We start from the raw sequence: 27794 nt of genomic DNA on the forward strand, positions 1-27794 counted from the left end.
AACCTAATTAATAAGGATTTGATGTGATTGTAGACCAAATCTGACCAAAGCTGTAAGGAACACTTTTCTTCTTCTGACTTTTCATAGCCCTTTATTTTGAACATCTTATGGAAAATTCACTTGTAATTTTTGTTATGCTTGCTTGTGCAATAGCAGTTGTCTCCTGGTAGACTTTGAATGCCATAAAGGTAGGGTTCATGTTGCCTTCTACCTTGTATTTTTTACAGTATCTTAGTTTGACAACACGGTGAGCCTAGTAAATACCCACTGATGAATAAATGAAAACTTTCTCTGTGTATTACTATTCCTGATACACCAAAGGAATTTAAAAGTAGGTGTAAACCTTAACCCCCTATACCAGAGAGGTAATATCATGACAGAAGATCAACTAATCAGGGAAAGCAATAATTAAATTTGTGGATTTTGATGTTGTACTCAAAGGCTAATTTTTCATCTGCCTAAATTTAAGATCCTCCACAAAAGAAAATCATTATTCCATGTTTCTTGAGGTGTAAAGGAAAAGACACAAAACACTTTCATTTCCTGAAGGATCTAATAGAAGCAGGAGCACATAAAATGCTTCCTCCACAGCCACCCTTTGGACCTCTGGACCGTGGCAATCCTCACCTTTGTTCTCTTAGCCTTGTCGCCTTTTCATTTCCTTCAACTATATACATCTTCAAGCCTTTGTCTGCTGACCGGAGAATGAGCATTATCTTAATGAGTAAATGGCCGCTTGAGGAAATGAAAGTTTACAATCAATCTTTTTACAAATCTGTCTAATGGTTATTTGCAAAAGTGTTGAGGATACTGAAATACTTCTGGTTTTTTAAGAACTGAGCACGAAGAGAAAAATATACCCAAGGATCTAAACTAGTGTTGCTCTGACCAAAGTGAGTTAATTACATAATTCTGTAGTGCTCCACTCAAAGTTTGTTGTTCAATTGTTATTAGTTTCACTTGTTGTTGATATTACTTAACCCAGTGAATCTCAAACTGATATCAGAATCTGTGTGATATCAGAATCATACAGACAGCTGGGCCAACTCCAAGAGTTTCTGATTCAGTCTGGGCTGGGGCTCAAAAATGTAAATTTTTAATAAATTCCCAGGTGATATTGATATTGGTCCATGGACCACACTTTGAGATCCTTGGACTTGAACTGTCTTTATGCATTTATTGCTTCCCTATCCACACACTCCTCACTCCAGCCTCTCCTTAGAATATCTGGTTGGCACTTCAATAAATAGAATTAAATTATGCTGTTTGAGCTAACCCAATACCACATAAAGTTACTGTATCTAAGATAGTTTCACCTCAAGGATAGGAACAGAGAAAGTGTCAGGATCTCTGAAGGGAGTATATCTAGGCCACTAATGTCCACAAGAAGGTCTTCAGAAATTTTCTAAGTAAGGGCTAGGGACATAATGTGAAGAAAAAAACAGGAAAAAAAAGAAAAAGTTGCCAGATTAAGGCTTTTGCTCATAGGAAAGAGAAATATTCAAAAGGATGGAGTGTCCATGGTGGTACAGAAAGTGTGGACCCCCCACGCACAGTCCTCAGACCTACATCTCCACCTCTGCTCCTCTGAAGCTTCCAAATTAGATACTTACATGGTGCCCCTTAACCCCCACGTTCTCCAGGCTACTTTGTTGTATTTCCGCTTTCTCTCACAGTACACACAGGTCTTTAACAATTTTCTATTGAATGAACAAATGAATGAATATATTGTAGAAATAAAGAAAGGTTATAAACCTAGAAGAGGAGGGTTTAGAGTGGAGCAGGTGATGTATTGGCTAAGGCCAGTCTTCACCTTTGTAGAGTTAGGAGGTGCCTACAGGCAGATCTGTTGTGTATAACTGTACAACGTGTGCACTATTCATGTAGGTTACATGAGGCACCCTTCACATAGGTTGCAATGTGGATGGTGACCTCAAACACTGTGGGGAGCATCACCTGCCTAATGGGATGCAGAGGTTCTGTGGAGCAGCAAAGAGAGGAAATAAAAGATGCTGAGAGCTGGGTCTGGGCTACAGAGGAACTCTACAGGGTGGGCATTAGGAATTAAGACCTTGGGATAACACAAATTCTAAGTGATTCTTACCTGTGTACTATGTAGATTTAACCTCTCTCAACCATAGCTTACTGACCTACTAAGAGGGTTAAATAAGACCCTGCTCGACCTGCAAAATGTCTGGAAATAAATACTTTTATCACCTGTTGGACTGGACCTCTTCTCTCCATGATCTTAACCTGTTTCCGATTTCAGGCAACTGTGAAAACATGAACTCTGGTTGATTTCTGGTCCTGGAACTGGGCCTTGCCTGAACTAATTCAGCCTCTCCCAAACTCTCTCCTGCCTGTGACACATGTGGCAATTTAGGTCTCTTGTGTCACAAAGAAACATAGAAGGCCAGTACTGTGCTAGTAGATATTTAACAACAGGCTCTGTCAGAGGGGAGAAAAAAGGAGCGATAATTTATAGTTTGCCAATTTCTGTGGTATAAATACTCTCGCTGTGCTAATTACAAGTAACCAACAGGAAATCACTGAACACACAGTTAAAAACAAAAACAAAAACACAACCTTATTAACAGCTTTGGTAAGCCTGTTGGAAGAGGCCCAAGCATAGCACCACAATTAGGGGCATCCACGCCTCCTACCGCATATTCCTTTCTCCTATCTCTGCTCCTCTGTCCTTTCTTCCTTTCTATGATAGTCTCCACAAATTTTCTTTCCATTTGCCTGACAATTCTTGGCACTTACCAACGTCACTCAAGAATTCCATCACCTTTGCTTAGCCCTGCTTGCTGCCCCGGGGCTTAAACTTCTGACCTCTATTCTATAGTTAATACACACATCCAAGAGAGTACCCACATATCACCAAGTGAGCTAGGAGTTTACTCTGGGGCCTCACATGAAATTGTCTAGAAGTTAAAAGCAAAGAAGCTCTGGCCATTAAATATGTACCTAGGATGAGCCAGTAATTGCCATTTTAGTGTCTTCTATTTTCGCAAAGGGATTACACATTTTCCACGGGCGGCTAAATTATGAGAAAGCAGTAATGGTAGACAAAAGAGACTATGATGGCTTTAGTTCTGCCAACCCCAGGCTGTGCTCAGATTTTCAATTTAAAGTTTTGTATGAAGATTAAACCCCATTGAATTGTGCATGAAGTAGAAGTACCTCTTGTGGATATGATTATCTCTAGAACAACCATTGGGTCATATCACATCGGGAAAGGTTTTTCCTTCCACCAGATCTACCCTGCCGTCAACACTCTTCCAAAAGCCTTTGTACTCGGGTTGTTACCCAAAATCTTTTCCCACCTCTACCCAGCTCCAGCCTCTGCTGTTAAAAAGAAACAAAGTGTAACACACGTGTATCAAGTATAAGTGAGTCTTTGACGAAGTGTGGGAGGCAGAGGCCTCTGAGAGTCACGCCACATAAAGGGCATTGGGGGATAGGTTCCAATTCAAAGCTTCCTTTCAACTGCTTGAGAATTAATAATCAGGGACATTCAAGAGAGAACAGAGTGCTCCATAGCTGCAGACCAGTAATAATGCTCTTTCAGGAAGATAGTTGAGATGCATTCATAAGTTTTCCTGCCTAGTTTCAGAGACCGGGAAACATGCTTAATATGGAGCTCACCTTACTCTTAGATATGAATTGTATAATTCAACTCTCTGGAGTCTAATGCAGAACAATTGCTTCATATTAGCGCAGCTTCATTATATGCTCTACACTTTAAATGTTCACCTCTCTATTTGGGTGCTCTCGTCTCATAATAAGAACACTTTGAAATGGAGGCATCACTGTAAAAACAACCTTGGACTTAAACTTTTGGATGGATAGTAAATCAAGGGGTGGAGCCATCTCTATAAAAGCCACCGAAACCTGAGGGAGGCCACATAAATTGTTTCAAAACAATTTTGCTTTGGGTAATATATTTTCCCCATTTTCCTCCCTCTGTTTCCATTATTGAATCTTTTAAAAATTTAATTGGAATTGTCCTATAGGCGTGCTGCCTGATTAAAAAAATGATAATAAGATGATCACTTTGCAGGTGCTGCCTGCTTTAAAAATATATGCAATAATCTCCAATCTTACAGAACAATTAGGAAGTAATTATTTCCTTTAGAAAAGGAACTATTGTGTTACAAAAGGCTTCATGCATTTTTAAAAAATACTCTATTTTGATAGTGCAGTTCAAATGTTATTGATTTATAACAATGGAAGAGAAGAAAAGAATCAAGGGGAGGAAAACTGAAAAACACATGAAAGATAAAACAAAGAATTTTGGGTTGGGGATAATAAATACCAGCAACAGTTCACTGAAATCCCCATAATGTCATTACTGCCAAAAGTTCATCCATTGCTCACCCATATCTCTTGCCAGCATCACTCCTGCTTCCACTGGTTCCTTAGCCAACACTGACTATATCAACAAGGTCAGCCAGCCTGCCAGTAAGGAATAGAGAATGTTTTCTAGCCTTAGACCAATGTGCACATGCCTCAGCTAAGACCTGGGCCTCCTGGCTGGGGTCTAGAGATTCTGTCCAAGCTCGATTTCTCTAACTGCAGGCATAGGCCAAGACTCAACCTCTAAAGGATGAATAGTCCAATTGTGGCCTCCGTGTTTGTGGTCCTAGTCTCCTGTTGCTTTTCCCCATGTCCTGTGGCACACTGGAACTTTTCAAGAAAGAGGGAATAAACTAAGGTGGAAACAGACAGGGAGGGGTAACAATACTACCTTCATTCGTGGGTCCCCCTTGCTGAATGTGTCACCTACCTGTTCTCTTGTATTACTTACTCTACATCCCCATTTGCAAGAATTTCTTTGATTGTTGGCCATTTACCATGTAATTTGAACTCTTCTCTCAGCAATTGGGCTTTTGTGTCAGCTCATACACCTACCAAATATTTTCATTCTTTCTATGAACCCATTTCCTCCTATCTCCTATCCATGCCTCCTGTCCTGCCAGCTTTATGACTGTGGGAGCACCAAACCCGCTCATTGTCTGATGACCAACAAACTGATCAGGAGGAGCATGATCACAACAATCCATTCAAGGCAATCCTGCACCCTCCAAATTTGCTCTCCACTTGTTCCTATTTGCTTCTAGTTTCCCATTTCTCACTGTTGGTGCCATCTTTTACTTGCAGCTCTCCCTATGGTAAACATATTTACAGCATGCTCTCAGCTCATCATGATTTCCCCTTCTCCAGGAATTTCCTACCCCTTCACAGGGTCAGGAAATTAATCTTCAGCAGTCATGTTTGAGCCAAACAGAAGTGGACATGTGATTAAAACCAGGCCAATCATATTCTTTCCTGGAAAACTTCTATCAGAACTAATAATGGTTTGCTTTTTTGGACTTATGACCTGTAAGCTTAGGAGGTGAGGACAGTATGACAACACACTTTTATGACATAGACTGAATAGCATAAAAAGAATATCTGTAGGAAGAAGGAGACAACAAATGTCTAGAAGATATCCAAGGTAAGAAAGAATACTATAGGTGGGGCGCCTGGGTGGCTCAGTCGGTTGAGCGTCTGACTTGGGCTTAGGTCATAATCTCACAGCTGGCGAGTTCAAGCCTCACGTCAGGCTCTGTGCTGACAGCTCAGAGCCTGGAACCTGCTTCTGATTCTGTGTCTCCCTCTGTCTCTGCCCCTCCCCTGCCCATGCTCTGTCTCTCTCTATCTCAAAAGTAAAGATAAACATTTAAAAAAATTAAAAGAAAAAGAAAAAGAAAAAAGAAAGAATACTATAGGCTCTCCAAAGTCCTCCATTACTAGAACTGGGGACCAGCTGATTTTCCGATGTAGGGTGAGACTCTCCTGTATCTTGATATATTCTCCAGTTTTTAAATTAAACTTTCCAGAGTTGTTTTCTGTTACTTGGTCGCAAAGAATCCTGACTAATTTACTGTCCTAACCTTTCTGGTCACCTTTCCAGTTATATTATTAGCTTCATCTACAAGATTCCAGATTTGAGCCACTAATTACCCTCTTTAAGGCCTACCTTGGTAATATGCCACTTTGGAAAGACCTTGAGCTTAGCTTCTGCCCGTTTCCCTGCCAGGCTGATCCCTCACAAACTTATCCAATCTTGGGGGGAAAAGGAGTAACATTTTTGTAAGTTTACAGAGCACATTTCATCTATTATTATGAATGGCCCAGAGTAACAGAGCAACCATAAGACTCTGGGTCCCCTAGAAGATGTCCTGGGTTGGGATTGCAGCAACCATTCCCAATATCATATTACTTTTGGATTTAAGTGACTCTGCCATTGCCTCCAGTTTGGCCCTGACCACCCACCTCCTGCCTCCCTCCCTATTTTATAGGGTAGGACATGAGCCTTCATAGCTTCTATAAGTACTAAACATAGAAATCTGCCTGACAGGCCTTTTCATTCTTGCTTTCATCATTCAATCATCTTTTCAAAACCCATGGAGCTTACACCCAGAGAAGCAATAGGTAATGACCTTTGAGCAGACAAATTTCAGCATGTAACATAATTCTAAACATCAAGATATTAGCCATAACAATTCAATCAATTAGTATTAAGCCATAACAATTTTAAATTTTTTTTTCAACATTTATTTATTTTTGGGACAGAGAGAGACACAGCATGAACGGGGGAGGGGCAGAGAGAGAGGGAGACACAGAATCGGAAACAGGCTCCAGGCTCTGAGCCATCAGCCCAGAGCCTGACGCGGGGCTCGAACCCACGGACCGCGAGATCGTGACCTGGCTGAAGTCGGACGCTTAACCGACTGCGCCACCCAGGTGCCCCAAGCCATAACAATTTTAATGGATAATTAAGCATTGGGACTTCTGTCTGAAGGATTCAAAGAGTACATGAGACCTCAGCATACCAAAGAAGTGGGAATTCCCCCCACTTTATAGAAAAAGAGACCCAGGGACAGAGTGAAGACTTTGCAGTTTTATTTCCAGCTCTCCTTTGACAACTACTATCTCTCTGATTTTTCTCTAGTTCTTGGAAAAACTATGCTGCCCTGATAATTCAGAGCATGCAGTAAGCCTTGCATTGTTAACATTTCTCAGAATTGGTTTCCTGTGCCTTTAGTGTTAATCTTGGGAGGGAAAGTGATGCATAAAAAGAGCCTCCAACTTGGAAAGCTCTCTTATGCACAGGATGCACAGAGAGGCACCAGGGTGTGATAGAAAGAGCACCGACTAATGAGGCAAGAGAACTAGCTACTATCCCCATTCTACCATTGGCCCTGTGACTTCTGTACGCCATTTAAACCGCCCAAGTGTCTGTTTCCTCATCTATACACTGGGTTCATAATAAACACCTACTCTGGGGGCTTTCCACAAGGATCAAATGAGAAAATGAGTAGGAAATGGTTTGCCTGACATGGAATCAAAGTGAGAGAAACTACCACTGCATAAGCCTTCCTTAATTTCTTCCCTTAGAACTTATTGTTTGATCCCATTAGAAATTTGCTCTTTCAGCTTACCTTTGTCATTTGGTTAAACCACTAACCAAAATGTCACTGTTATCTCCTCAACAGGTTGCCCGAAGTATGAATAGAAAAACCAGACCTATCAACTAAAAGCCATAATGTCTGCAAAGGAATGATGAAATGCTAGGACATGAGGTAAGGCTAACACCATCCTAAAAATGGATCAGAGATGAGATAATAAATGCAAAAGAGCTCTGAAAGCATAAAGCACTAAACTACTGTGTGTTGTTACTATTAATGAGGACGGGTTGGGTTTGGGTGACAGTATTTTGTGGCTGGGCCCAATGTCATGGAGTCAGACCTCAGACATTGCATAGATGGTTGCTGTTCTGACTATGGAATAAAGGCCCTCTAATCCTCGTCCCTGCATGGACCCCAAACATTACTCAGGCTGCTTTGTCATTCTTGTTTGAAGGCTTTTGTTGACTTCTGAATGAGGCTTATATGAAGTTTTCTTTCACATCTACCCCAAGACACCAGAAAACAACTTATCCACACCCTTGACGTGTGTCATTTCATCTGTGAGGTTTCTTTAAAATCCTTCCGTTTCACCGGACTTAAACACATGAGGACTTTTAAGTCAGAAGCCAACTCTGTATTGAGAAGAAATAAAAGTAGAAGATACATAAGGTGGTCATAATAGCTACTGGACATGACATCAGGCAAGGGGTGCTGGTTTCTTCCGTACTTCTTGCATGAGATGATTTTAAAGTATACCACAATGACCCTCTCAGGAAAAAGGCGTTGCCTCTCCAGCTTCTTCCCCCCCCCCCCCCTCTGGCAGTCTTACCATACAAATGAAACCTTGAAATCCTTTCTCTAGTCTTCTCCTCCTTCTCCTTCCCACTTGCCAAACCAGTACTCCTGAACCAGCATTCTCAACCATGGACTAAAGACCGAAGACTATGCAACTTCAAAACAAACTGTTTTAGATGAATGGTGTACTGAAAACATCTGAATTAATCGCCCCATTTCTTGTCTTCCTTTATAATAAAAACACAGAAACAGCTAGAATGTTTGTATGTTTGTTAGTTAAACTTGCAAAAATGACAACCACCAGTTCCAATGGGTCTCTGTACTAAGTGTGTTCCCCAGTTCTGAATGTCAGACCTGAATAACAAAGGTCTAAATTGAAAGCATCAGGAACTTTGAAAGGACCTGAAAGATCACATCAACCAATTTTGACAGTTTATAGATGAAGAAGCTGAGATCCAGAGGAGGGAATCTGCTTGCTGTGAACACACAGCTGGGATATGGCCTAATCTTTCTGGTGTGCGACTTTTTTTATTGCAACATGCTGAAGGTTTCCCTTGACCCCCTAAAAAGCAGCTACACTGCCAACACTAGCATATGACATCTTTGCTTTCCAGGTATTCCAAAGGCAGGGAAAAAAATCATCAGCGGAGTTTTAAAAATATGTTATCTTATCCATCTATTCTTATATATGTAAGTCTTTAGAAGAAGTCGCCGTGAAAATCTTAAGATGTTTTAGATAGAAGATAGCACAAGGTCACAAGAATTAAAGTATGTGTTTACTTAATTATGAAAAATATTCATCATTAATATTAGGCAAATAGCAAAATACAGTAAAGTACCAAGGATTTGGAGAGAGGATCATTACTCCCCCACTGTTAAGTCACAGCATGGTAAATAGGCTATTCGGAAACGAACGCTCTCATAAATACATATATGCCATCCTGAGTACCCCTCCATTTCAATAACACTAATTGCCCTTTTTTTCCTTGCTGCTCCTAGCCATATTTCTTGGAAAACAGCAGCTGTGTTTATTCAAATAACAGCATACTGATGCCTTGATGATAGGGTAATCTACTGGAATGCCAAGTGTGACGGTCCCAGAGACAACTTCTCAGCACACCAGAAAAGTATCCTTTGCGTACTACAAAGCTTTGGAAACGAATCCCTAGTTTGTTAGCACATGGGATTGGGTGTCCTTTATTTCAATTGGTTGTAACCCTGAATTTCTTCCAGCAAGTACCGTATATTCTGGTTCTTGCAGATTAGTCTTCCGATGCATCATTGTCAAAAGGTACTCTGCAACGTGAACATTTTCACTCTAATAGTTTCTAAACCAAGGGATTAAACAGTACCTTGAATTACAATGAAAACACCTGCAAGATTCAGTTCAAATTCAGAGCAATGAATTCCACTTGTTGGTATTTTCTCTGAATCAATGGGCACTGGAGGAGATGATAATAGCTTCAGAAGCCATTTACTGGGAAAACAAAACAAACAAACAAAAAACCCCCAAATATCTCTGAGAATATAATTAATTGAAGCACAAGATTAATTTTTAATTGTACCAGGGGTTAAGCTTCTACAAGAAGTTTGTCATCGTCTTTAATAAAGATCACTGAATATAAGACTTCTAAAGAGTATTTATAAATGAAATAAGTTCAAAATAAGTTAATCAACATTTTTAAAGTAATGATGTAATTGATCTCTTTTAGTAATAATCTTCATAATTTAGCAAGTTTTCACCTTGTTCCTGAGATGATATTTAGCAAGAACTTAATTCTTTTCTGTAGGAAGCATTGTCATACCAACTTAAAAAGACCTGCTGCATTGATGATTACATAAAAAGTAACGGTAATAACTAATATAACACAACAGAGACTCTTTTATGTGATCAAATATATTAGCTCTTTATATGAAGTGGGTCCTTCATTTTTTTTTTTCAGGTGGAAAACCCGAACCACAGAAACACCGTCACTTGTCCAAGGCCATGCAGCTAGGAAGAAATGGAATTGAGATACATATATATATATATATATATATATATATATATATATATATATATATATATTTTTTTTTTTTTTTTACAGAGTGTGTGTCCTCCCTACCTCCTTGTGGGGTCCTAGCTGGTTCATGGGCAGGATGAAGGGGCAGGAGCTGAACTTTCACATTTGGATGCAGCACAGGGCCCCTGAGGAGGGCCACGGAAGAGCAGAGGGCAGGAACCAGGCTGGCACCGGAGGGAGTGGGGGTGTGCGTGTCTGGGGGTGGGTGGTGTGTACTCCTTGAGGGTGAAAGCACACGTGTGGATGGAAGCTTCTGTGAGAGTGTGTATTGCTTGTCTGGGTGTGAGGTGGGTCCGGGGGTGGGAGGCACAGGAGACAGTCTGAGGTCTCCTTTCCTCCCACTTCCTGTCCCTGTCCCAAAAGTTTTCAAGGCCAGGACCTTGGCAACCATGAGGCGGCGTGGCCAGAGAAAGGACAGCTTGTGGGCCTTTTAGGCCTCAACTTTAGGCCTCAGGCCTTTTAGTCCATGTTCTTCATCAGGACACTGTATACCTTTTAAACTAATCATAACATGCATTAAAAAAACAAAACCAAAAACAGTTTAACAAGTGTTAAAAGCAAAATTTTACAGTTATAAATAATCTGTTTAGATTCAAGAAATTTACATAATATCTACACAAACAGGAACATATTAAAGGACACTAGAGGTTGGGGGACCCAATAAGCCAGAAAGATTTTTATGTCCAGAACTACCTAATGCAAAGTGACCCAAAATCGATTGAGGAAGCTTATCTCCAGTGAGAAATTGGACATTTTTCAAAAAAACTATTCTCTACATTTCCTGAAGAGAGAAAGGGAAAATAAGGCTTCTAAAAGAGTCCATTTGGGTTAGACTTTCAGAGGAGCTTTTCCGTCTGCCAAAATAAGTTACTAAAGAGACTTACAGAAATTGTCCTTTAGATATTATTTTTGTATTTAGTTTTGCTGATTTTGTTTTTTCATGCAGAAGAATGATATAGGACTAAAACGCCTGGTGAATCCCTTACAAAAGGCTTATTAATGGTCTCCATAGCCCATGAAGACAATTCTGTCTTTAAAATAAAATGGGATTAAGAACTCAATTCAGCAAACAATGAAGTCACACTGTTTCTTTATTCATTCTGGATGTCCCTTGGAATATACTCAACACTACTAAACAAAATCCAAGCCTCTTTTGTGTGAACTATATCTTTACTGTAAATTTCAGATGGAACTGAAGTACAGAAAAATATGAATTCTTTCTCAATCTCAGTTCCTCTCTTCCACACACACAAATATACACAAAAGTAAGCTATATATCTATATATATATAAATGCATATACATACATGTGTGTGCTTATATATATACATACACATATATATACATACATATACATATATATATACACATACATATACACATATATATATGCATGTGCATACGTATCTGTGTGTTTGTGGTATATTTGTATGTGTACAAAATGAAAATGATGGTATGCATAGAGGTTAAAAAATAGAAACTAAGTCTCAGAATTATAAAGGTTCCCAAGGAAGAAAACAGAAGAAATGAAATTGAGGCAAAAAGTAAAGATATAACTAAACAAAATTCTAGATCTGAAAAAATGTCACACACACACACACACACACACACACACAGTTCACCATGTTCCAGGAAAGATACATATATAGAGAGAAACTCTTAGGAAATGTTTACCTTTCAAGAATAAAGAAATTTCTCATAAACAACTAGGAAAAAATAACATATACTACACTCAAATGAACAAAATTAAAGTTAGCCTCAGACTTCTATTTTGTAAATTAAATTGCAGAAGACAAGGAAACAAAATACATAGAATTTTGAAAGTAAATTTAATATCCAGAATAATCTACTTAAAATACATAATTAACCATATCCTCATATTAAAACTTCTCAAAAATTTCCATTACCCTTACAACAAAGCACCAAATCCCAACATTAATTCATGTGGTCATCCACCATTGAGCTTCTACCCACCCCTCCATGCAACCTGTATGTCCCACTCCTCTTCGCTGTCAGTACCCTGGGCCTACTGGAAATATTGAGAACAATCATAAACAGCAAAATGTAAAGTGACGTAAGTGGAGGTAAGTTTTCCATACTTAATTTGAACCAGTGAAATGATAACACCAGTGGACAATGGTAAGTTATATAATGTAATGTAATACCTGCAGCAACCACAAAAAAAAAAAAAGTGTACAGAAAAGATATACTAAAAATATAAGTAAATAAAAATAAAATTCTAAAAAAAAGTTAACCCATAGGAAGCCAAGAAAAAATCAACAGAGAAAGGAAAACAAAGAGAACAGAGAAAATATAGTAAACTCAAACCCTAACATAGCAATAATTACATTAAATGTAGATGACCTAAATTAAATAAAAGTTATTCAGTTGGCAGTGAATTTAAAAGTACAAGCCAACTCTAATTTCAAATATAATTATACAGGCAGATTGAAAGTCAAAGGATAGAAAAACATATACAATGCAAGTATTAATCAAAGGAAATCAGAAGTAGCTATATTATATCATATAAAATAGACTTCAGATCAAATAAACTTACTAGTGACAGAGAAAGGCATTATGGAATGACAGAAGAGTCCATCCACCAAGAAGACACAACAATCCAAAATGTATATGCACCAAATAAGAGAACTACAAAATATGTGAAGCAAAAACTGTAGAAGTAAAAAGAGAATAGACAAATCCGTAGTTATAGTTGGAGACACCCACTCCCATTTCTCAACAATTGATCAAACAACTGGACAGAAAATCAACAAAGATCTAGAAGAATTCAGCAACAGCATAAACCAACCAGCCTAATAACATTTATAGTATAATCCATCTAACAACAGCAGAACACATTCTTTTCAAGTTTCCAGGGAACATATAACAGGAAAGACCACATTCTGGGCTATAAAACAAACCTCAAGACACTTAAAAGAAAAAATGGAAATAGTGGAGAATAATTTCTCTGACCATAAAGAAATCAATAACAGAAAAATAAGGAAAATGTCCACTTTTAAATTAAATAACACAACTCTAAATAATTCATGGGTTAAAGAGGAAGTCTCAAGAGAAAAAAAAAGATAATTGAACTGAATGAAAATGAAAATACTGTCAAAATTTGTACAACACAGCTAACACAGTGCTGAGAAATTGTGAGTGCTACATACACAAGTTAGAAAAGAGGAAAGATCTGAAACCAGTAATCTAAGCTACCACTTTAGAAACAGAAAACAAAAAGCAAAATAAATTAAAATAAACATAAGGGAAGAAATAATAAAGATAAGAACAGAAATCTATGAAATTGAAAATGAAAAATAATAAAGAAAATCAATGAAACAAAAAGAACTAAAGTTTTGAAAATATCAACAGAATTGACAAGCCTTTAAAAAAATGATAAAATAAAAACAAATAAGACACAAATTGTCAAAATATCATGAATTAAACAGGAAATATCACTAGAGATGCTGTAGACATCAAAATAATAAGAAAATACTATGACAACACTGCACACACAAAAATTTAACAATTGGATGAAATAGACCAGTTTCTTAAAAAACACAAACTACTTACAACGCACCCAATATGAAATGAATAATTTGAATAGCCTTATTACTAGAAAGGAACCAACATAGATGAACCTTGAGGGCATTATGCTAATTGAAATAAGTCAGAAAAAGAAAGAAAAATACTGTGTGATCTCACTTATATATGGAATCTAAAAAAACGGAACTCATAGAAACAAGAGTAGACTGAAGGTTTCCAGGGGCTAGCAAGTGGGGGAAATGGGTAGATGTTGGTCGAAGGGTACAAATCTCCACTTATATGATGAATAAATTCTGGGAATCCAGTGTACAGTATGATGTCTATAGTTAATACTGTATTATATGCATGAAAGTTGCTAAGAGAATAATGTTCTCAGCACACACACAAAATGTGGTAATATGTGAGGTGATAGATGTGGTAACTAAACCCGTTACAGTAACTATTTCCCCATACACATATATATCAAATGATCACATTGTACACCTTAAACTTACACATGTTATATGTCAATTATATCTTAAAAAGCCTGGAAGAAATCAATTTATATATACTAGCCATAAATACACATGGTCACAGAAAACTAAAAATATAATACAAATTACAATAATCCAAAACAAGATACTTAGGTATAATTACAATAGAACTTGTATAGGACTACAAAATGCTGATGGGAGAAATCAAATATCTAAAGAAATAGAGAAATATACTGTGCTTATGGAGTGGAATATTTTATACAGTGAAGATATTAATGTCCCCCAAATTGATAAAAGGTATAATGCAACCCCCATCAAAATCCCAAAAAGATTATTTGTAGATGCAGACAAGATTGTTCAAAAATTCATATGGGAAAACAAAGGAACTGGAATAGCTAAAATAACTCTAAAAAGAAGATTAAAGTAAGAAATGAGTGCCCAATCTCAAGACTTTTGATACAGCCATGGGAATCAAGACTGTAGTACTGGTAGAGCATTAGACACATAAATCAGTGTAACAGAATAGAGAAACCAGAAAGAGACCAACACAAATATGACCCACTGATTTTTGACAAAGAGGCAAAAACAATACAATGGAAGAAGGAAAGACTTTTCAATAAATGTGCTGCAGTAATTAGACATCCATAGGCTAAAACAAACTAAAACAAAAAACTTGGACGTAAACCTCATACTTTACACAAAAATTAACTCAAAACAGATCACAAACTTAAATATAAATTGTAATATATAAAACTTTTGGAAAAAATTATGAGAGACAATCTTTGGGATCCAGATCTAGGCAAAAAATTCTTAGATTTGACACCAACCATGATCCATATAAAGAAAACGTCATAAATTAGATTTCATCAAAATGAAAAACTTGCTCTGAGAAAGACCTTATTAGAGGGAATGATAAAACAAGCTCCATACTGGAAGAAAATATTTGTAAACCACACATGTGACAAAGGACTAGTATCTAGAATATACAAAAACTCTCAAAATTCAATAGTAAAAAAACCAAAACAAATAATATCATGAAAAAAAACAGGCACACATGCATTCACAGATCACCAAAGAGGATACATAGATGATAAATAAACATATGAAATAATATTTAATATAATTAGCCATTAGAGAAAAAAATTAAATTAAAACAAGATATTACTACATACCTATCAAAATGATTAGCACTAAACAAAATGATTAGCACTAGATACTGTCAAGAATGATGAAAAACTGGATCATTTGTACATTATTGGTGGGAATGTAAAATGGCAATACACTCGGGAAAACAATTTGGCAGTTTCTTCAAAAAATTAAATATATATTTATCCTACAACCAAGGAATTGCAATCCTGGGTATTTATCCTAGATAAATGAAAATTTATGTTTTTACAAAACCTATATATGAATGTTTATAGAGCTCATTTTTAATAGCCAAAAACTGGAAACAACCTAAGTGTCCTCTCAGTAGACATATAGTTAAGCAAACTGCAATGCATCCATACCATTGACTGCTACTGACTAATGGAAAGGGGCATATGATTGATAAACGTGATAACCCACATAGATCTTCAGAGATTTACCTGAGTGAAAAGTCAATCCTAAAAATTTATATTTGTATGATTCCACTTACGCAACATTCTTAAAACAGTGAAGTTACAGAAATGGAAAACAGATTAGTTGTTGCCCCAAGTTAAGAAGTAAGCAAGCACAGGAGGAAAGTGGGTATGGCTTTAAAAGTACAACATAAGGGATCCTGGTGTTGATGGAAATGTTTTTTATTTTGACTGTATCACAGCCAAAATACTGGCTTTTATAATGTAGTATAGTTTTACAAGATGTCAACATTAGGGAAATTGGATTACCAGCACATGGGACTCACTGCATGTGAATGTACAATTATGTCAAAATAAAAAGTTTAATTAAAAAATACATATATGTAAGACTTTCCATAATAAAACCCTGACAACAACATCTAACGACCAACATTGAATAGTAGAATTATAAACCAATCTTGTTTGTGAATATTGATACAGAAGTCTAGGCAAAAATACTATCAAATATAATTCAAAAGAATATTAAGGTAATAATTTCTCATCTTAGCATAGGATTTATTTGATGACTATAAAGAGTTTGCTATGAGAATATTTATTAAGCAAGATCATAATATTAATAGGTTAAAAAACTCATCATCCCAATAGTTTCCAAATAGGCATTTATGATGGTTAGTTTTATGCGTTAACTTTACTGGGCTAAGAAATGGCCAGATGGCTGGTGAAACATTATTTCTGAGTGTTGTCTGTATGAGTATTTCTGGAAATGATTAGCATTTGATTCAGTAGACACAGTAAAATGTAGGTGGGCATCATTCAATCTGGTGAGGACCCAAATGAAACAAAAAGGCAAAGTAAGGGTGAATTTCCTCTCTCTCTTCTTGACCTGGGTCATCTATCTTTTCTTGTCCTTGGACAATGGAGGTCCTGATTTTTGGGCCTGTAGGACTCTGGGACTTACACAGATGGCCCTCCAGGTTCTCAGGCCTTCAGGCTCAGGATGACTTACACCACCAGATTTCCTCATTCTCCAACTCACAGATGGCAGATTGTAGGACTTCTCGGCTTCTATAGCCATGTGAGCCAATCCTGTGATCTCCTTTTAAATATTCCTATAGCCTATTGATTCTGTTTCTCTAGACAACCCAAATACAGCTTTCAACAAAACCCAATATCTACTACTTATTAAAAAATACACAACAGTATGGCAGAGATTTGTTATTCATCAAATATTTATGTGTTTCTTAAACTTTTTCAGTCCCTTTGACTCTAAAGGGTGTAGGTATGTGGCTAATTCTCACAAGTCTAAATGGAAGAGGAAGATAAGAGCCATTGTGCTTTCTCCACATTCAATCTCATTTATGTTTTTTTTTAATTTTTTTTATATTTTAGAGAGAGACAGAGAGAGGGGGGTGGGGGGGACATAGCATGAGCAGGGGAGGGGCAGAGAGACAGAGACAGAATCTGAAGTAGGCCTCAGGCTGTCAGCACAGAGCCGGATGTGGGGCTGGAACTCATGAGCAGTGAGGTCATGAGCTGAGCTGAAGTCGGATGTTTAACCAAGTGAGCCACCCAGGCGCCCCATCCACATTCAATCTCATTTAAATGGTAGAAAGTAAAAACTCAGAGCTGGTAGTTAGAATTTGGATGGTTCCCTGAGACACTATCTGGAAAATAAATACATAGGAGCCAGACCTATCACAAACTAAATGATCAAGGGATAAACCTTTGTTGTGTTAAGCTGTAGAGATTTTAGGGGTATTTATTACTGCAGCAGAGCCTTGTGTCACCTAACTAATGTAACTACAACAGCCCTTGACTACCATGATAAAGAATATCTTTTGAACTGAAAGAGAGCATCATATTTGATGCTTCTTAAATCAAAATGCCACAAAACAATTGTTCCATGATCTTTGGAAAAATGGTTCATTACATTACAGATCTTTCTCTTAGTAATTCAAAGAGCACACTTGTTGGGGCGCCTGGGTGGCTCAGTTGGTTGAGTGTTGTACTCTTGATTGTGGCTCAGGTCATGATCCTAGGGTCATGGGATCAAGGCTTGTGTCAGGCTCTGTGCTAAGCATGGAGCTTCTTTAAGATTCTTTCTCTCTCCCTCTGCCCATCTCCCCTGTCACACTCTCAAAAAAAAAAAAAAAATGCACATTTGCATATTAAGGATTGAGAAGTCCTATAGAAAAGAAATCTCCATACCTTTATTGAACTCAACATCTCACAAACTTATTTGGCAACAGTAATCTTCTAATTAGTGGTACATCTACTCACCAGTGTATTTTTATTTTACAGACTAGGTTGAAGAAAATAAGGCCCTAGAAGCATTTTCATGATAGTCAGGAAATAGACCAAAATGTCCACTGTTTTTGCTGGACTGAGATTTATGCATAAGGATTTTATTATAGCTTTGTTTGTAGTATAAAACAAATAAGAGATAAATGTACATATCTAAGTAGAGATATATTTAAGTAATAACTGTATATGCAATAAATATAAAACAAATTAATAACATTTTCAAACAACATTGAATGCCTGGAAAACACCATGCATTGCTAGAATGAGAAAGCAGGATACAAAGCTGTATGCATAGTTTGGACCAAGTTAATATGCACACACACACACACACACACACACACACCACATACAAAAATATACTAAAATATTAATGGTAGTTCTCTCTAGAAGCTGGAATCACAGGGAATTTTTTGCTTTATACTTCATACTTTTCAATATTTTAATCAGAAATAATAAACATTATTTTTAAAAAGAGAAATAGAACAGTTCCTACCTTACAAAGTTTCTGCTTTGTCCTTCAGCTGGCACATTATTATTAATAATAATGCTTATTGAGCAGAAATAATCTCTTTTCAGCATGAAACATCTCGTATTCATGCAAAAATAATCTTAATACTTATTATTTTTAATGAGAAAAATGTGCACAGGTTGAACAATTCTTATCAAATACTTGATAAAGGAGAACTTGACTTTGTAAAAGTCTATACGCCAAAATGTTACAATTGCCAATAATCTATGGAAAGAAAGAGAGAGGCTGACATCTGGCAGCAAGGACAGTGGCCTAAAGATCTAGAGGGTCCATCCCAATGACTGTGACCTAGAAGCAGGTCCCAATGTGATCCAATAGATTCCTGGCATCACTCCTACCACCACCAGCACACATGTGCACACACATTCACACTTCATACTGCAAGTTTCCTATAAACCTTCATCCTTTTTTTCTGGACCATAACATCTTCAAAGTCTACAGCTGCCCATTTTCAACTTCCAGGATGTTCTTCATCTAAAATTCCTTTGCTAAATAAATATTTGAGAAAACTTTCACTGCATGATTTCCAGGACAACTTTATGGCTGACTGTAACTTTGCTAGAAGCTAACTTACTATTTCATTGTCTTCATTGGAGTCAACTTCAGACCATATTTCAATACTAAAAGCCACATGGTAGATATATGTTGTCTCTTTAAGTAACATTTTCAGCCTCCAGACTATGGTGGGGTTTTTTTTATTGTTGTTTCTCTTTTGTTTTCTTCAATTTTGCCTTAATTTTTATTTGAACTTTGAAACTCTGATGTGAAACATCATAAATTGTGTTGGGATATATATTCTCTCAAAGATTTTATGAACAATGAATTGTATCTCCTCATAGAATTAGCTCAATGAAATAAGCTTATAGCATTCCCATATTTTCTCCTTTTCACATATATTCATTTTTCAGAGTTATAAAGTAGTGTTTTCAAGAATTACTATTTTGCCCTTTTTTAGTGATCTTTTATTTCACGTTCTAAAAGAAAGAAAAAATCAGATCTGTTATAGCATGCATTTACATTTTAATCTTTTGGGGTTTTTTAGTTTTCTGTAATAAATACATGGAAAACAGTCTTTGTCTATTCATTGGATGATAGTATAGTGTAGAGGGAAAAAACACAGCCTTGGAGTCAGATCCAGGTTCTAGCCTCAGCTCTTTTGAAAATTTTAATGATTCTCTGTTACATCATTTACCCTTTCTAAGCCTCCATTTATTTTTTCTGCAATGGAAGTATAAAACTTCCTGCCTTAGAGGTTTTCATGATGAATAAATGGCTTTGATTAAATATGCCATACAATTATTCACCATTGTTAATAATTAAATTTTTTCCAAATTTAATTATTTTGATTCTAGTTTGATCTATTATCACTAAAAAATACTATTCCCATTGTGCCGAACAGATTCCAATGGAAATACACATAGTGTAAGAGTAAGAAACACTTGCCTCCTTGGACAAGTTATAAAAAATATAGTTTATTTTTCATTTAATTTATTTTTTTACTTTTTAAAAATTATTTATTTATTTTGAGAGAGGGGGTGGGGAGGGAGAGAGAAAGAGAGAGAGGGTATGAGTAGGGGAGAGGCAGAGAGGGAGAGAGAGAATCCCAAGCAGGCTCCCTGCGACCAGTGCAGAGGCCGATGGAGGGCTCAAACTCAACAAACTCAACAAACTCAAACTCAAATCATAACCTGATTTGAAACCAGGAGTTGAAAGCTCAACTGACTGAGCCACCCAGGCATGCCAGTTTTTAATTTTAAAATGCCCACTGACCTTTCTAAATACTATACTGGAGGCAACTATTATTTAAAGGTCACTTATGACATTGTCAGTATGAGATTTCTAAAATATTTTCTTAACACTGTCCCCAATAATGTCTATAACAAAGTTAAATGGGAAGGCCTACCATAGGTTGGATATTTATATATCTAATGTGTGTATACATGTAAGTGTATATTGACACATACATATACAGATAGTCTGGATACATATATAGAGATATGTGTATATGTGTGTGTATGGATGGATAAATTAAGAATCATGGAGTCTTCTTTTTTATTATTAACTGTTAAAAGTATATTCTGCATAATTATACACACCCATGGATTGAATGCTTTGTGAATTATTGCAACAAATTTTTTAACCACTTAACTTTTGATAGATATTAAGGATAGATTAGAGTTCATTATTATAGTGTATAATAAATACTCAAAAAGACAAATACATGGTAGAAAATCATAAAATGTTCTATAAAGCACCACATCTTGCATGTAAATTATCCACTTTTTTACAAATTTTCTGTTACTGTTTATCAATACAATAACTTGACAGTTTTCTAGGAAATGAAGTTCCATTTTCCTCTGTCAGTCTTTCATGTTGACAGTTTTAACTGACCATTATTATAGCAAGATGGCAACCTTCACTTGGAAGCTAAGAAATATCAAATTGAAATGGAGTGAGAAGCTGCTTTAAATGACCGTGTGTAGTTTCCATAGCTAGTTGTAGGGAGGAAATAAAGGAAGTTGCACCTATTACAATGTCTGCAGGCATACTACTGACATTAATCTATTTTAACCTTTGTTCACCATTCCATCTGCTCCAGGGACTAGGGTCAGTTCACAGGTTCATAATGAGTCATGCTCCATTTATATTCTTTTGCAGTTTGGAATACTTGACAGTAACATACCCCCAATGTGGATACCTAGAGTGAGTGAAGGATTTGCTAAAGATGTTGCTGTGACGTACATAATGTAATGGAGGTAATGTAGTGGAGTTCCTGCTGAAAAGTCAGTGTCCTAAAGTAGCCCCAGATCCAACCATGTCATCTTTGAATTGACCCCTGACTGAATCATGACATGCTCCCAAAGAAGGTGAAATCAATTAAATACCAGGAACAATCTCATAAAGGTGATAAACCACAAAACTCTCCCCTCTACACTGAAGTACATGCTGAAGGAGAAGAGCAGGAATCCAAGGAGGGCATATCTGGTAGGGAAAGAACCAGAACCATGTTTCTAGACTGACATCTACGTGTAAAACTTTGTCTTTAGGATCAAAAGGTAGAAGCACTCCATTCTCTGCTATAACTTTCTAGTCATATGAACCATCCAAAGCGGAATGAGAAAAACTTCCCCTACACTAGAAATGACCAATCAGTCGGGGAGACCTTCCCCAACAACTAGCTCTCATCTGTCTCTTTAGCAAGTTCCCCACATCTTTTTGATCTCTAAGCAATGGAGAACTCGGTCCTTAAAATCTCTTCACAATCTATACTTCACTCAATCAGATGCTTTATGCAATCCAGAATCTTAAATAGTATCTGTTCACAAGAAAAAATAAATCCCCCAATTTTATCTCCAGCCCTCAGGTCTTAACTGCAAACCTACCTACTTTACATCTCCACTTAGATATCCAACAAGCATCCTAACCTTACCATAGCCAAAACTCATTGTTTGACTTCCCTTCCCACCTTACCTGTCCAGCAGTTTTCCTTATTTCAGTAACTGACACATCTATCCTACCACTTACTTAGACTAAAATCCTTGCCATCATCTTTAATTTCCCTCTTCTTATCAATAAATCCTTCAGCAATAGTGTCAGCACTTCCTTTGTATTATGTCCCAAATCCCATCACCTCTCAATGCTTCCACTGCCACCACCTTGGTCCAAGTCATCGACATCTCTTGCTTTAACAGTTGTATTAGCCTCCTAACCATCTCACTAATTCCACATTTGCCTCCCTACAGACAATTCTACAGACACAGTAAGCAGGGAACACCTTTAAAACATAAGTCTGACCATCTTACTCCTCTATTTACAACCCATCAAAGGCTCCTTCATGTCATTTGAAATAAAATCCTAAGTGTGTGCCAGGGCATACAAAGCCTTGATTAACCTAGACTCCTGCTAGGGCACTGTCCTCTAATCTGACTTTCTACCAGTTCACTCTACTCCACCCACCCTATCCTCCTTGTTCTTCCTCAAATACTGCAAGCACATTCCCACTTTGGGGCCCTTGGATTTGCTAGTCCCTCTGTATAGAATGCTCCTCCACCAAGAATGCACTTCAGATCTCTACCCAAAGGTCCCCTCCTTAAAAAGACTTTTTATGATCAGTATGTGCCCTTTCTCTCTTGCTTTATTTCTTTTCAGAATACTTTTCACCATCAGATGTATTTTGTGTACTTTGTTTATATTTTTATTGTCTTTCTCCCTTGACTGAAATATGAGCTCTTTGAGGACAGGAATTTTGTTTATTATAATCACCACATTGTGCTCAGAACTTAACACAATGCCTGGCACAGAGAAAATGCTCAATCCATATGTTAAATGAACAAGCATATCAATACAGTTCCTGTCTTCAAGAAACTCACTAGCCAGTAGGGGAAATCAAGATATGCATAGCAAACTATAATGCAAGCCAACTGTGATTAAACAAATTACAGGATAGCACACTGGAAACAAAATTAACTCTAGCCTGGGTTAGGGCAGGGTCAGAGTTTTCTCACACATATAGACATTTGGACACACACGTGGTACTTAAATTAGACTGAAACAGATAAATGAGATTTCAACAAGAAAAGATGTGGAGACCAGTATGGGCATAGAGCAAGAACTTGAACATTCAGAAGTACTCAGCATATTCAAGGAACAGCAAATGGTCCTGGTGGATGCCATCTGGGAGTTGAGCTGAGTATAAGGGGTAAGAGATGGGGCTGGGAAAGTGGAGCAAGCCAGATTTTGAAGAGTCTTGAATGCAATGAAAGTGACATTGCTTTATGCAGTCAAGAAGTCATTTGTTAAGAAGCTACTCTGGGCCAGATTCTGTGCTGAGTGCTAGGAAAAAATGACATCCCCGGTCCCTGTGTTCAGGAAATGTACAGTGGAGCAGAGGATATGTAAATGTGCAGACAAATGAGTGTCACAAAGTGTTATGAGTGTCAGAACAGACATCTGAGAGGCAACACAATGAAGTAGTGAGGGTTCTACAGTGTGGAGAAGGATATTTCCAGGAAGATTTTATGGAAGAAGCCACAAGTCAAGGACTTTTGAGTTGGAGAGTAAAATGGAGGACTCTGAGTTTTAGAAAGATTATGCAGTTTAGGGTAGGCAAGTGATTAGAAGGCAGATAGCCTAGACAAAGGGGAAATTCCCTTCTGGGTAAAGATTAAGGAAAACCTAATCAAATTACCATAGACTTGGAAGGACTGCTCTCCCATTATCCTCTGTCCTGGTGAGGACTTACTGCTTCAGAAATTTCCTAACATTTAACCAGTTTCATGTGGGTAGGAGAAAAGATTATCACAATCCTCTTTCCTGATAATATATTACAACATTTAAGACAGGTAAAAAATGTAGAAAAAGCCATGCGAAAATTCTCAAGATGAGCATGGAGAAAGAACAGAGGAACCAGGTAGAGTGTGGTATTCCACAGAATGCTCTTTAATAAGGGTATGGTTAGTTACATCCCAGCACTGGCTTTATCAGGCGCATTACTTGTGTATTGTCAATAGTTTAACAGTAACCAAATAAAAGTTTTGAAGTGCTCTACTCCTATCCTTCTGCAAACCCTCTTCATGATTTCAAGACGTTAGTTCTGACAAGTTCAAATCATAATCATGATAATTAGTAGTTGACACAGTCTCTTCACCAACAGTACACGTTGTTCATTAGTCAACATATAGTTGCAGTATAGAAAATATTTATCATATGTAAGGACCACATTTTGAGTCATTTAGGAATATTTTAATAAGTTAAATGTACTGAAGGGTGCTTCCACCACTGATTTTTCCCTCTGAGCTATTCTATTTCATTAAGACGTAATTTTATAAGTGAAATTAATTTTCTTTTTTAAAAAATTATTTTGTTATTTTATTTTTAAATGTTTATTTATTTTTGAGAGACAGCATGAGTGGGGAAGGTGCAGAGAGAAATGGAGACAGAGGATCCAAAGCAGGCTCCACCATAACAGCAGAGAGCCTGATGTAGGGCTGAAACCCACAAACTGTGAGATCATGACCTGAGCTGAAGTCAGATGCTCAACCAACTGAGCCACCCAGGTGCCCCATAAGCTAAATTAATTTTCAAATTCCTGAATTTGAGTTCGTTGGGTTGAGCAGCTCACAGAAATGCTGCCATAAATTGACTTGCCAAGTTCAAAATTTTTTAAATGAATTAAGGTAATCCCCACACATGAACATATCACATGTCATTCTCTGGTCATTACAAATGCATGGAAAAGCATGTATCATTTCTCCAGGTAATATTTAGTATAAATTTTTTCTCATAAAAAGTAAGGCCCAGTGAAATTTTTTTAAAGGTTTATTTATTTATTTTGAGAGAGAGAGAGAGAGAGAGAGAGAGAGAAAAGCATGAGTGGAGGGGGAGGGGTAGAGAGAGGGAGGGAGAGAATCCCAACCAGACTCTGAACAGTACGCTTTGCCAGTGCAGAGCCTGAGTCGCGGTTCCATCTCCCAAAGGTGAGATCATGACCTGAGCCAAACCAAGAGTTGGAAGCATAACCAACTGAGCCACTCAGGTGCCCCTAAGGCCCAATGAAATTTTTACTCAAATACATGTTTTCTCATGGAAATTCAAAGCCTGTGCATTTCTCTGCTGTCTTACAGTAATTATTTTGATTTAGGATTGCATAAAAAGATATCTTGTCTGGAACAGCATAAATATTTCCTTAGAGGTTTGGGGTCAGGTTCAAGTGTAGATAGTATCTGCATTCATTATCTAATTGAGATGAAATACAGGTGTAAGGTATAGTAATAGGACAGCTTTTTTTCTACCTTTAAAAAAAAGTTGTTTTTCATCATGAATTAATTTTAGAAAACTTAAAATTTGTCCCAAACATTTAAGCTAGATTTACAGATATAACCACTTTGTTGCCTGTTTATTAGAAACTGTGAATCTGACTCAGTTTACCCCCCAAAGCCAGAACTTGCCACTCTCGCTCCTAGAGAGGAAGCCAAATATATAAGCTTTAGTGACTCCTGGATAAGCTTTTCTGACCCCATCTGGCCAGGCACTCTCACAAGGGAGCCTGCAAAACCCTGCTTGTGACCACTTGACAGATTCCTCACAAAAATCAGGTCAAGACAACGTGATGTGTATAGAAACAGTCCTAGAGTTCTGGGATCTTACAAGGCAATTTGACAGAGAATTGATCAAAATAAACTGTGAAAGTGTGTAAAGACTAAGTTAAACACACTTGGAGAAATGGCATTAGAGTGTATTCGTAAAAAATAATTCTCCTTGAAGAAGATTCCCAGGGCTTTTTTGCCCCAGAATTACATTATTACAGTCTGTAGGGATGTGTATAAAGAGTATTATGGTAAAAATGGAGTGAAAACAGTCCGAGCCTGTGAGAAACTTCAACTGAATTGAAATACACAGAGGGATTAGGTCAGAGAAAGATAAATGTATCTTTAAGCAGTGCGTGCCTGAGAAATTATGCATGATCAAAAGTCTTCCCACAGCCCCACTTATGACTAAACATCCTTAGCCTGAAGAAAATTACAAACAGGTACACTTCTGTATTGGAAATGGAAATGAATAGCTCTCTATGTTTCGTTACCCTCTTATATTTATATAGTCCTTTATAGTTTAAAAAAGAACTTTTGCAAGCATTATTTTCTTTGATCATTACAACAAGCTAGTATGGTAGGTAAAAGATTTTTTTTTTAAGAAAAAAAAAAAATCTAGACAACAACAACAACAAAAATACACAGACTCAGGGAATCCAGGTTGTAAATTTACTTGAAAAAGAGTGTCGTTGACCTCACTCACAAGCCCAGTTCCAGGCTGCTGTCAACAGAATGGAACTGGGTGAACTACCTTGTCAGAACAGAAGGGCAGGATGTGTATGTGTGAATGTGCATGTGTGCATGTGTGTACATGTGTGGATGCACACATATATCCGCAGGCATGTGTGTCTGGTTGAAATTTTTTGTCTTCCTAAACAAACTCAACGAATTCCTGAATTAATTTCAAAACATCTGTAATTTTTCCCTTTAATTAAGAAGAATAAACTATAAGCACCCAAAGGGCACAATGTGAAAGCTTAGACAAGAAGATGTGAGGAAATAGAATAGAGCCAATATGAGATGTGTAGAAGCAGGTTCAAGCAATACTGCATTGCTAGAAGGTACCCATAGGTACCTGTAAACCAATTGAAGAAACACATGAAAAAACCCTCTGCATTTGGCCTGTTTTTATCAGACAACTGTTTTCCAAGGTCATGGTCCCTTTAGGAATATTTCAGTATTAAAACCCTTATTTCTCTATCATTAACAATAGTCAGTGGCCTTGACTGTGGATCTCTGTAGAAACAACATTTCATGGCAGAGAGACATTTATTACATAGTTTAAAGTTTCCTGTATTTTCCACTAGACAGTTCTACCTCAGTGTCCTTATGAGCATTTATAATCTAATCTTTTAAAACTAATCTCACTGTCTTTCTCCTCAGACTGAATTCTACTACATGCTTTCAATAAATGGTGAAACCATTATGCAATCTCCCAAGCCATCAACCTGGTTCCCTGTTCCTCTCACTCTCATCCATGTATCACTTAGCCCCATTGATTTTGTTTCCATGATATCCCACCAATAAATGCTCTTTGCTCTAGCCTCACTGCTTTTATTTCAGTTCATGGAAAAGTTAACAAAGGTCCAGAACTCTCATGGAAGATTTCTTACTGCCCACAAGATAAAGCCCTACCTCCTGAGCTGGCACGCAGGTTTTTGCTTTACAATCTAGTCCCTGCCTCGTTTTCTAAACCAGGCTACTGAAAACTTAATTGCAGCCACACTGACTTTCTTGCAGCCCACCAAATGCTACACAGTCTTGTCTCTCCACACTTCTGCTCTTTTTGTTCATTCTGTGTAAATGAACAACCCTAATATTACCCCAACCCTAATATTACTATAATAATGATAAAGTATTATTATTATTGGATATTTTTATTTACATTTCTTTTCCATAGTTTTTCCCTTTACTAGTTTAAAAATTATGGATTCTAAACCTATTATTTATCTTTATTCATCTCTATCTCAAGCACCTA

Source organism: Puma concolor, chromosome C1, assembly GCF_028749965.1.
Source record: "Puma concolor isolate L17-30 chromosome C1, mPumCon1.1.hap2, whole genome shotgun sequence".
Taxonomy (NCBI): Eukaryota; Metazoa; Chordata; class Mammalia; order Carnivora; family Felidae; genus Puma; species Puma concolor.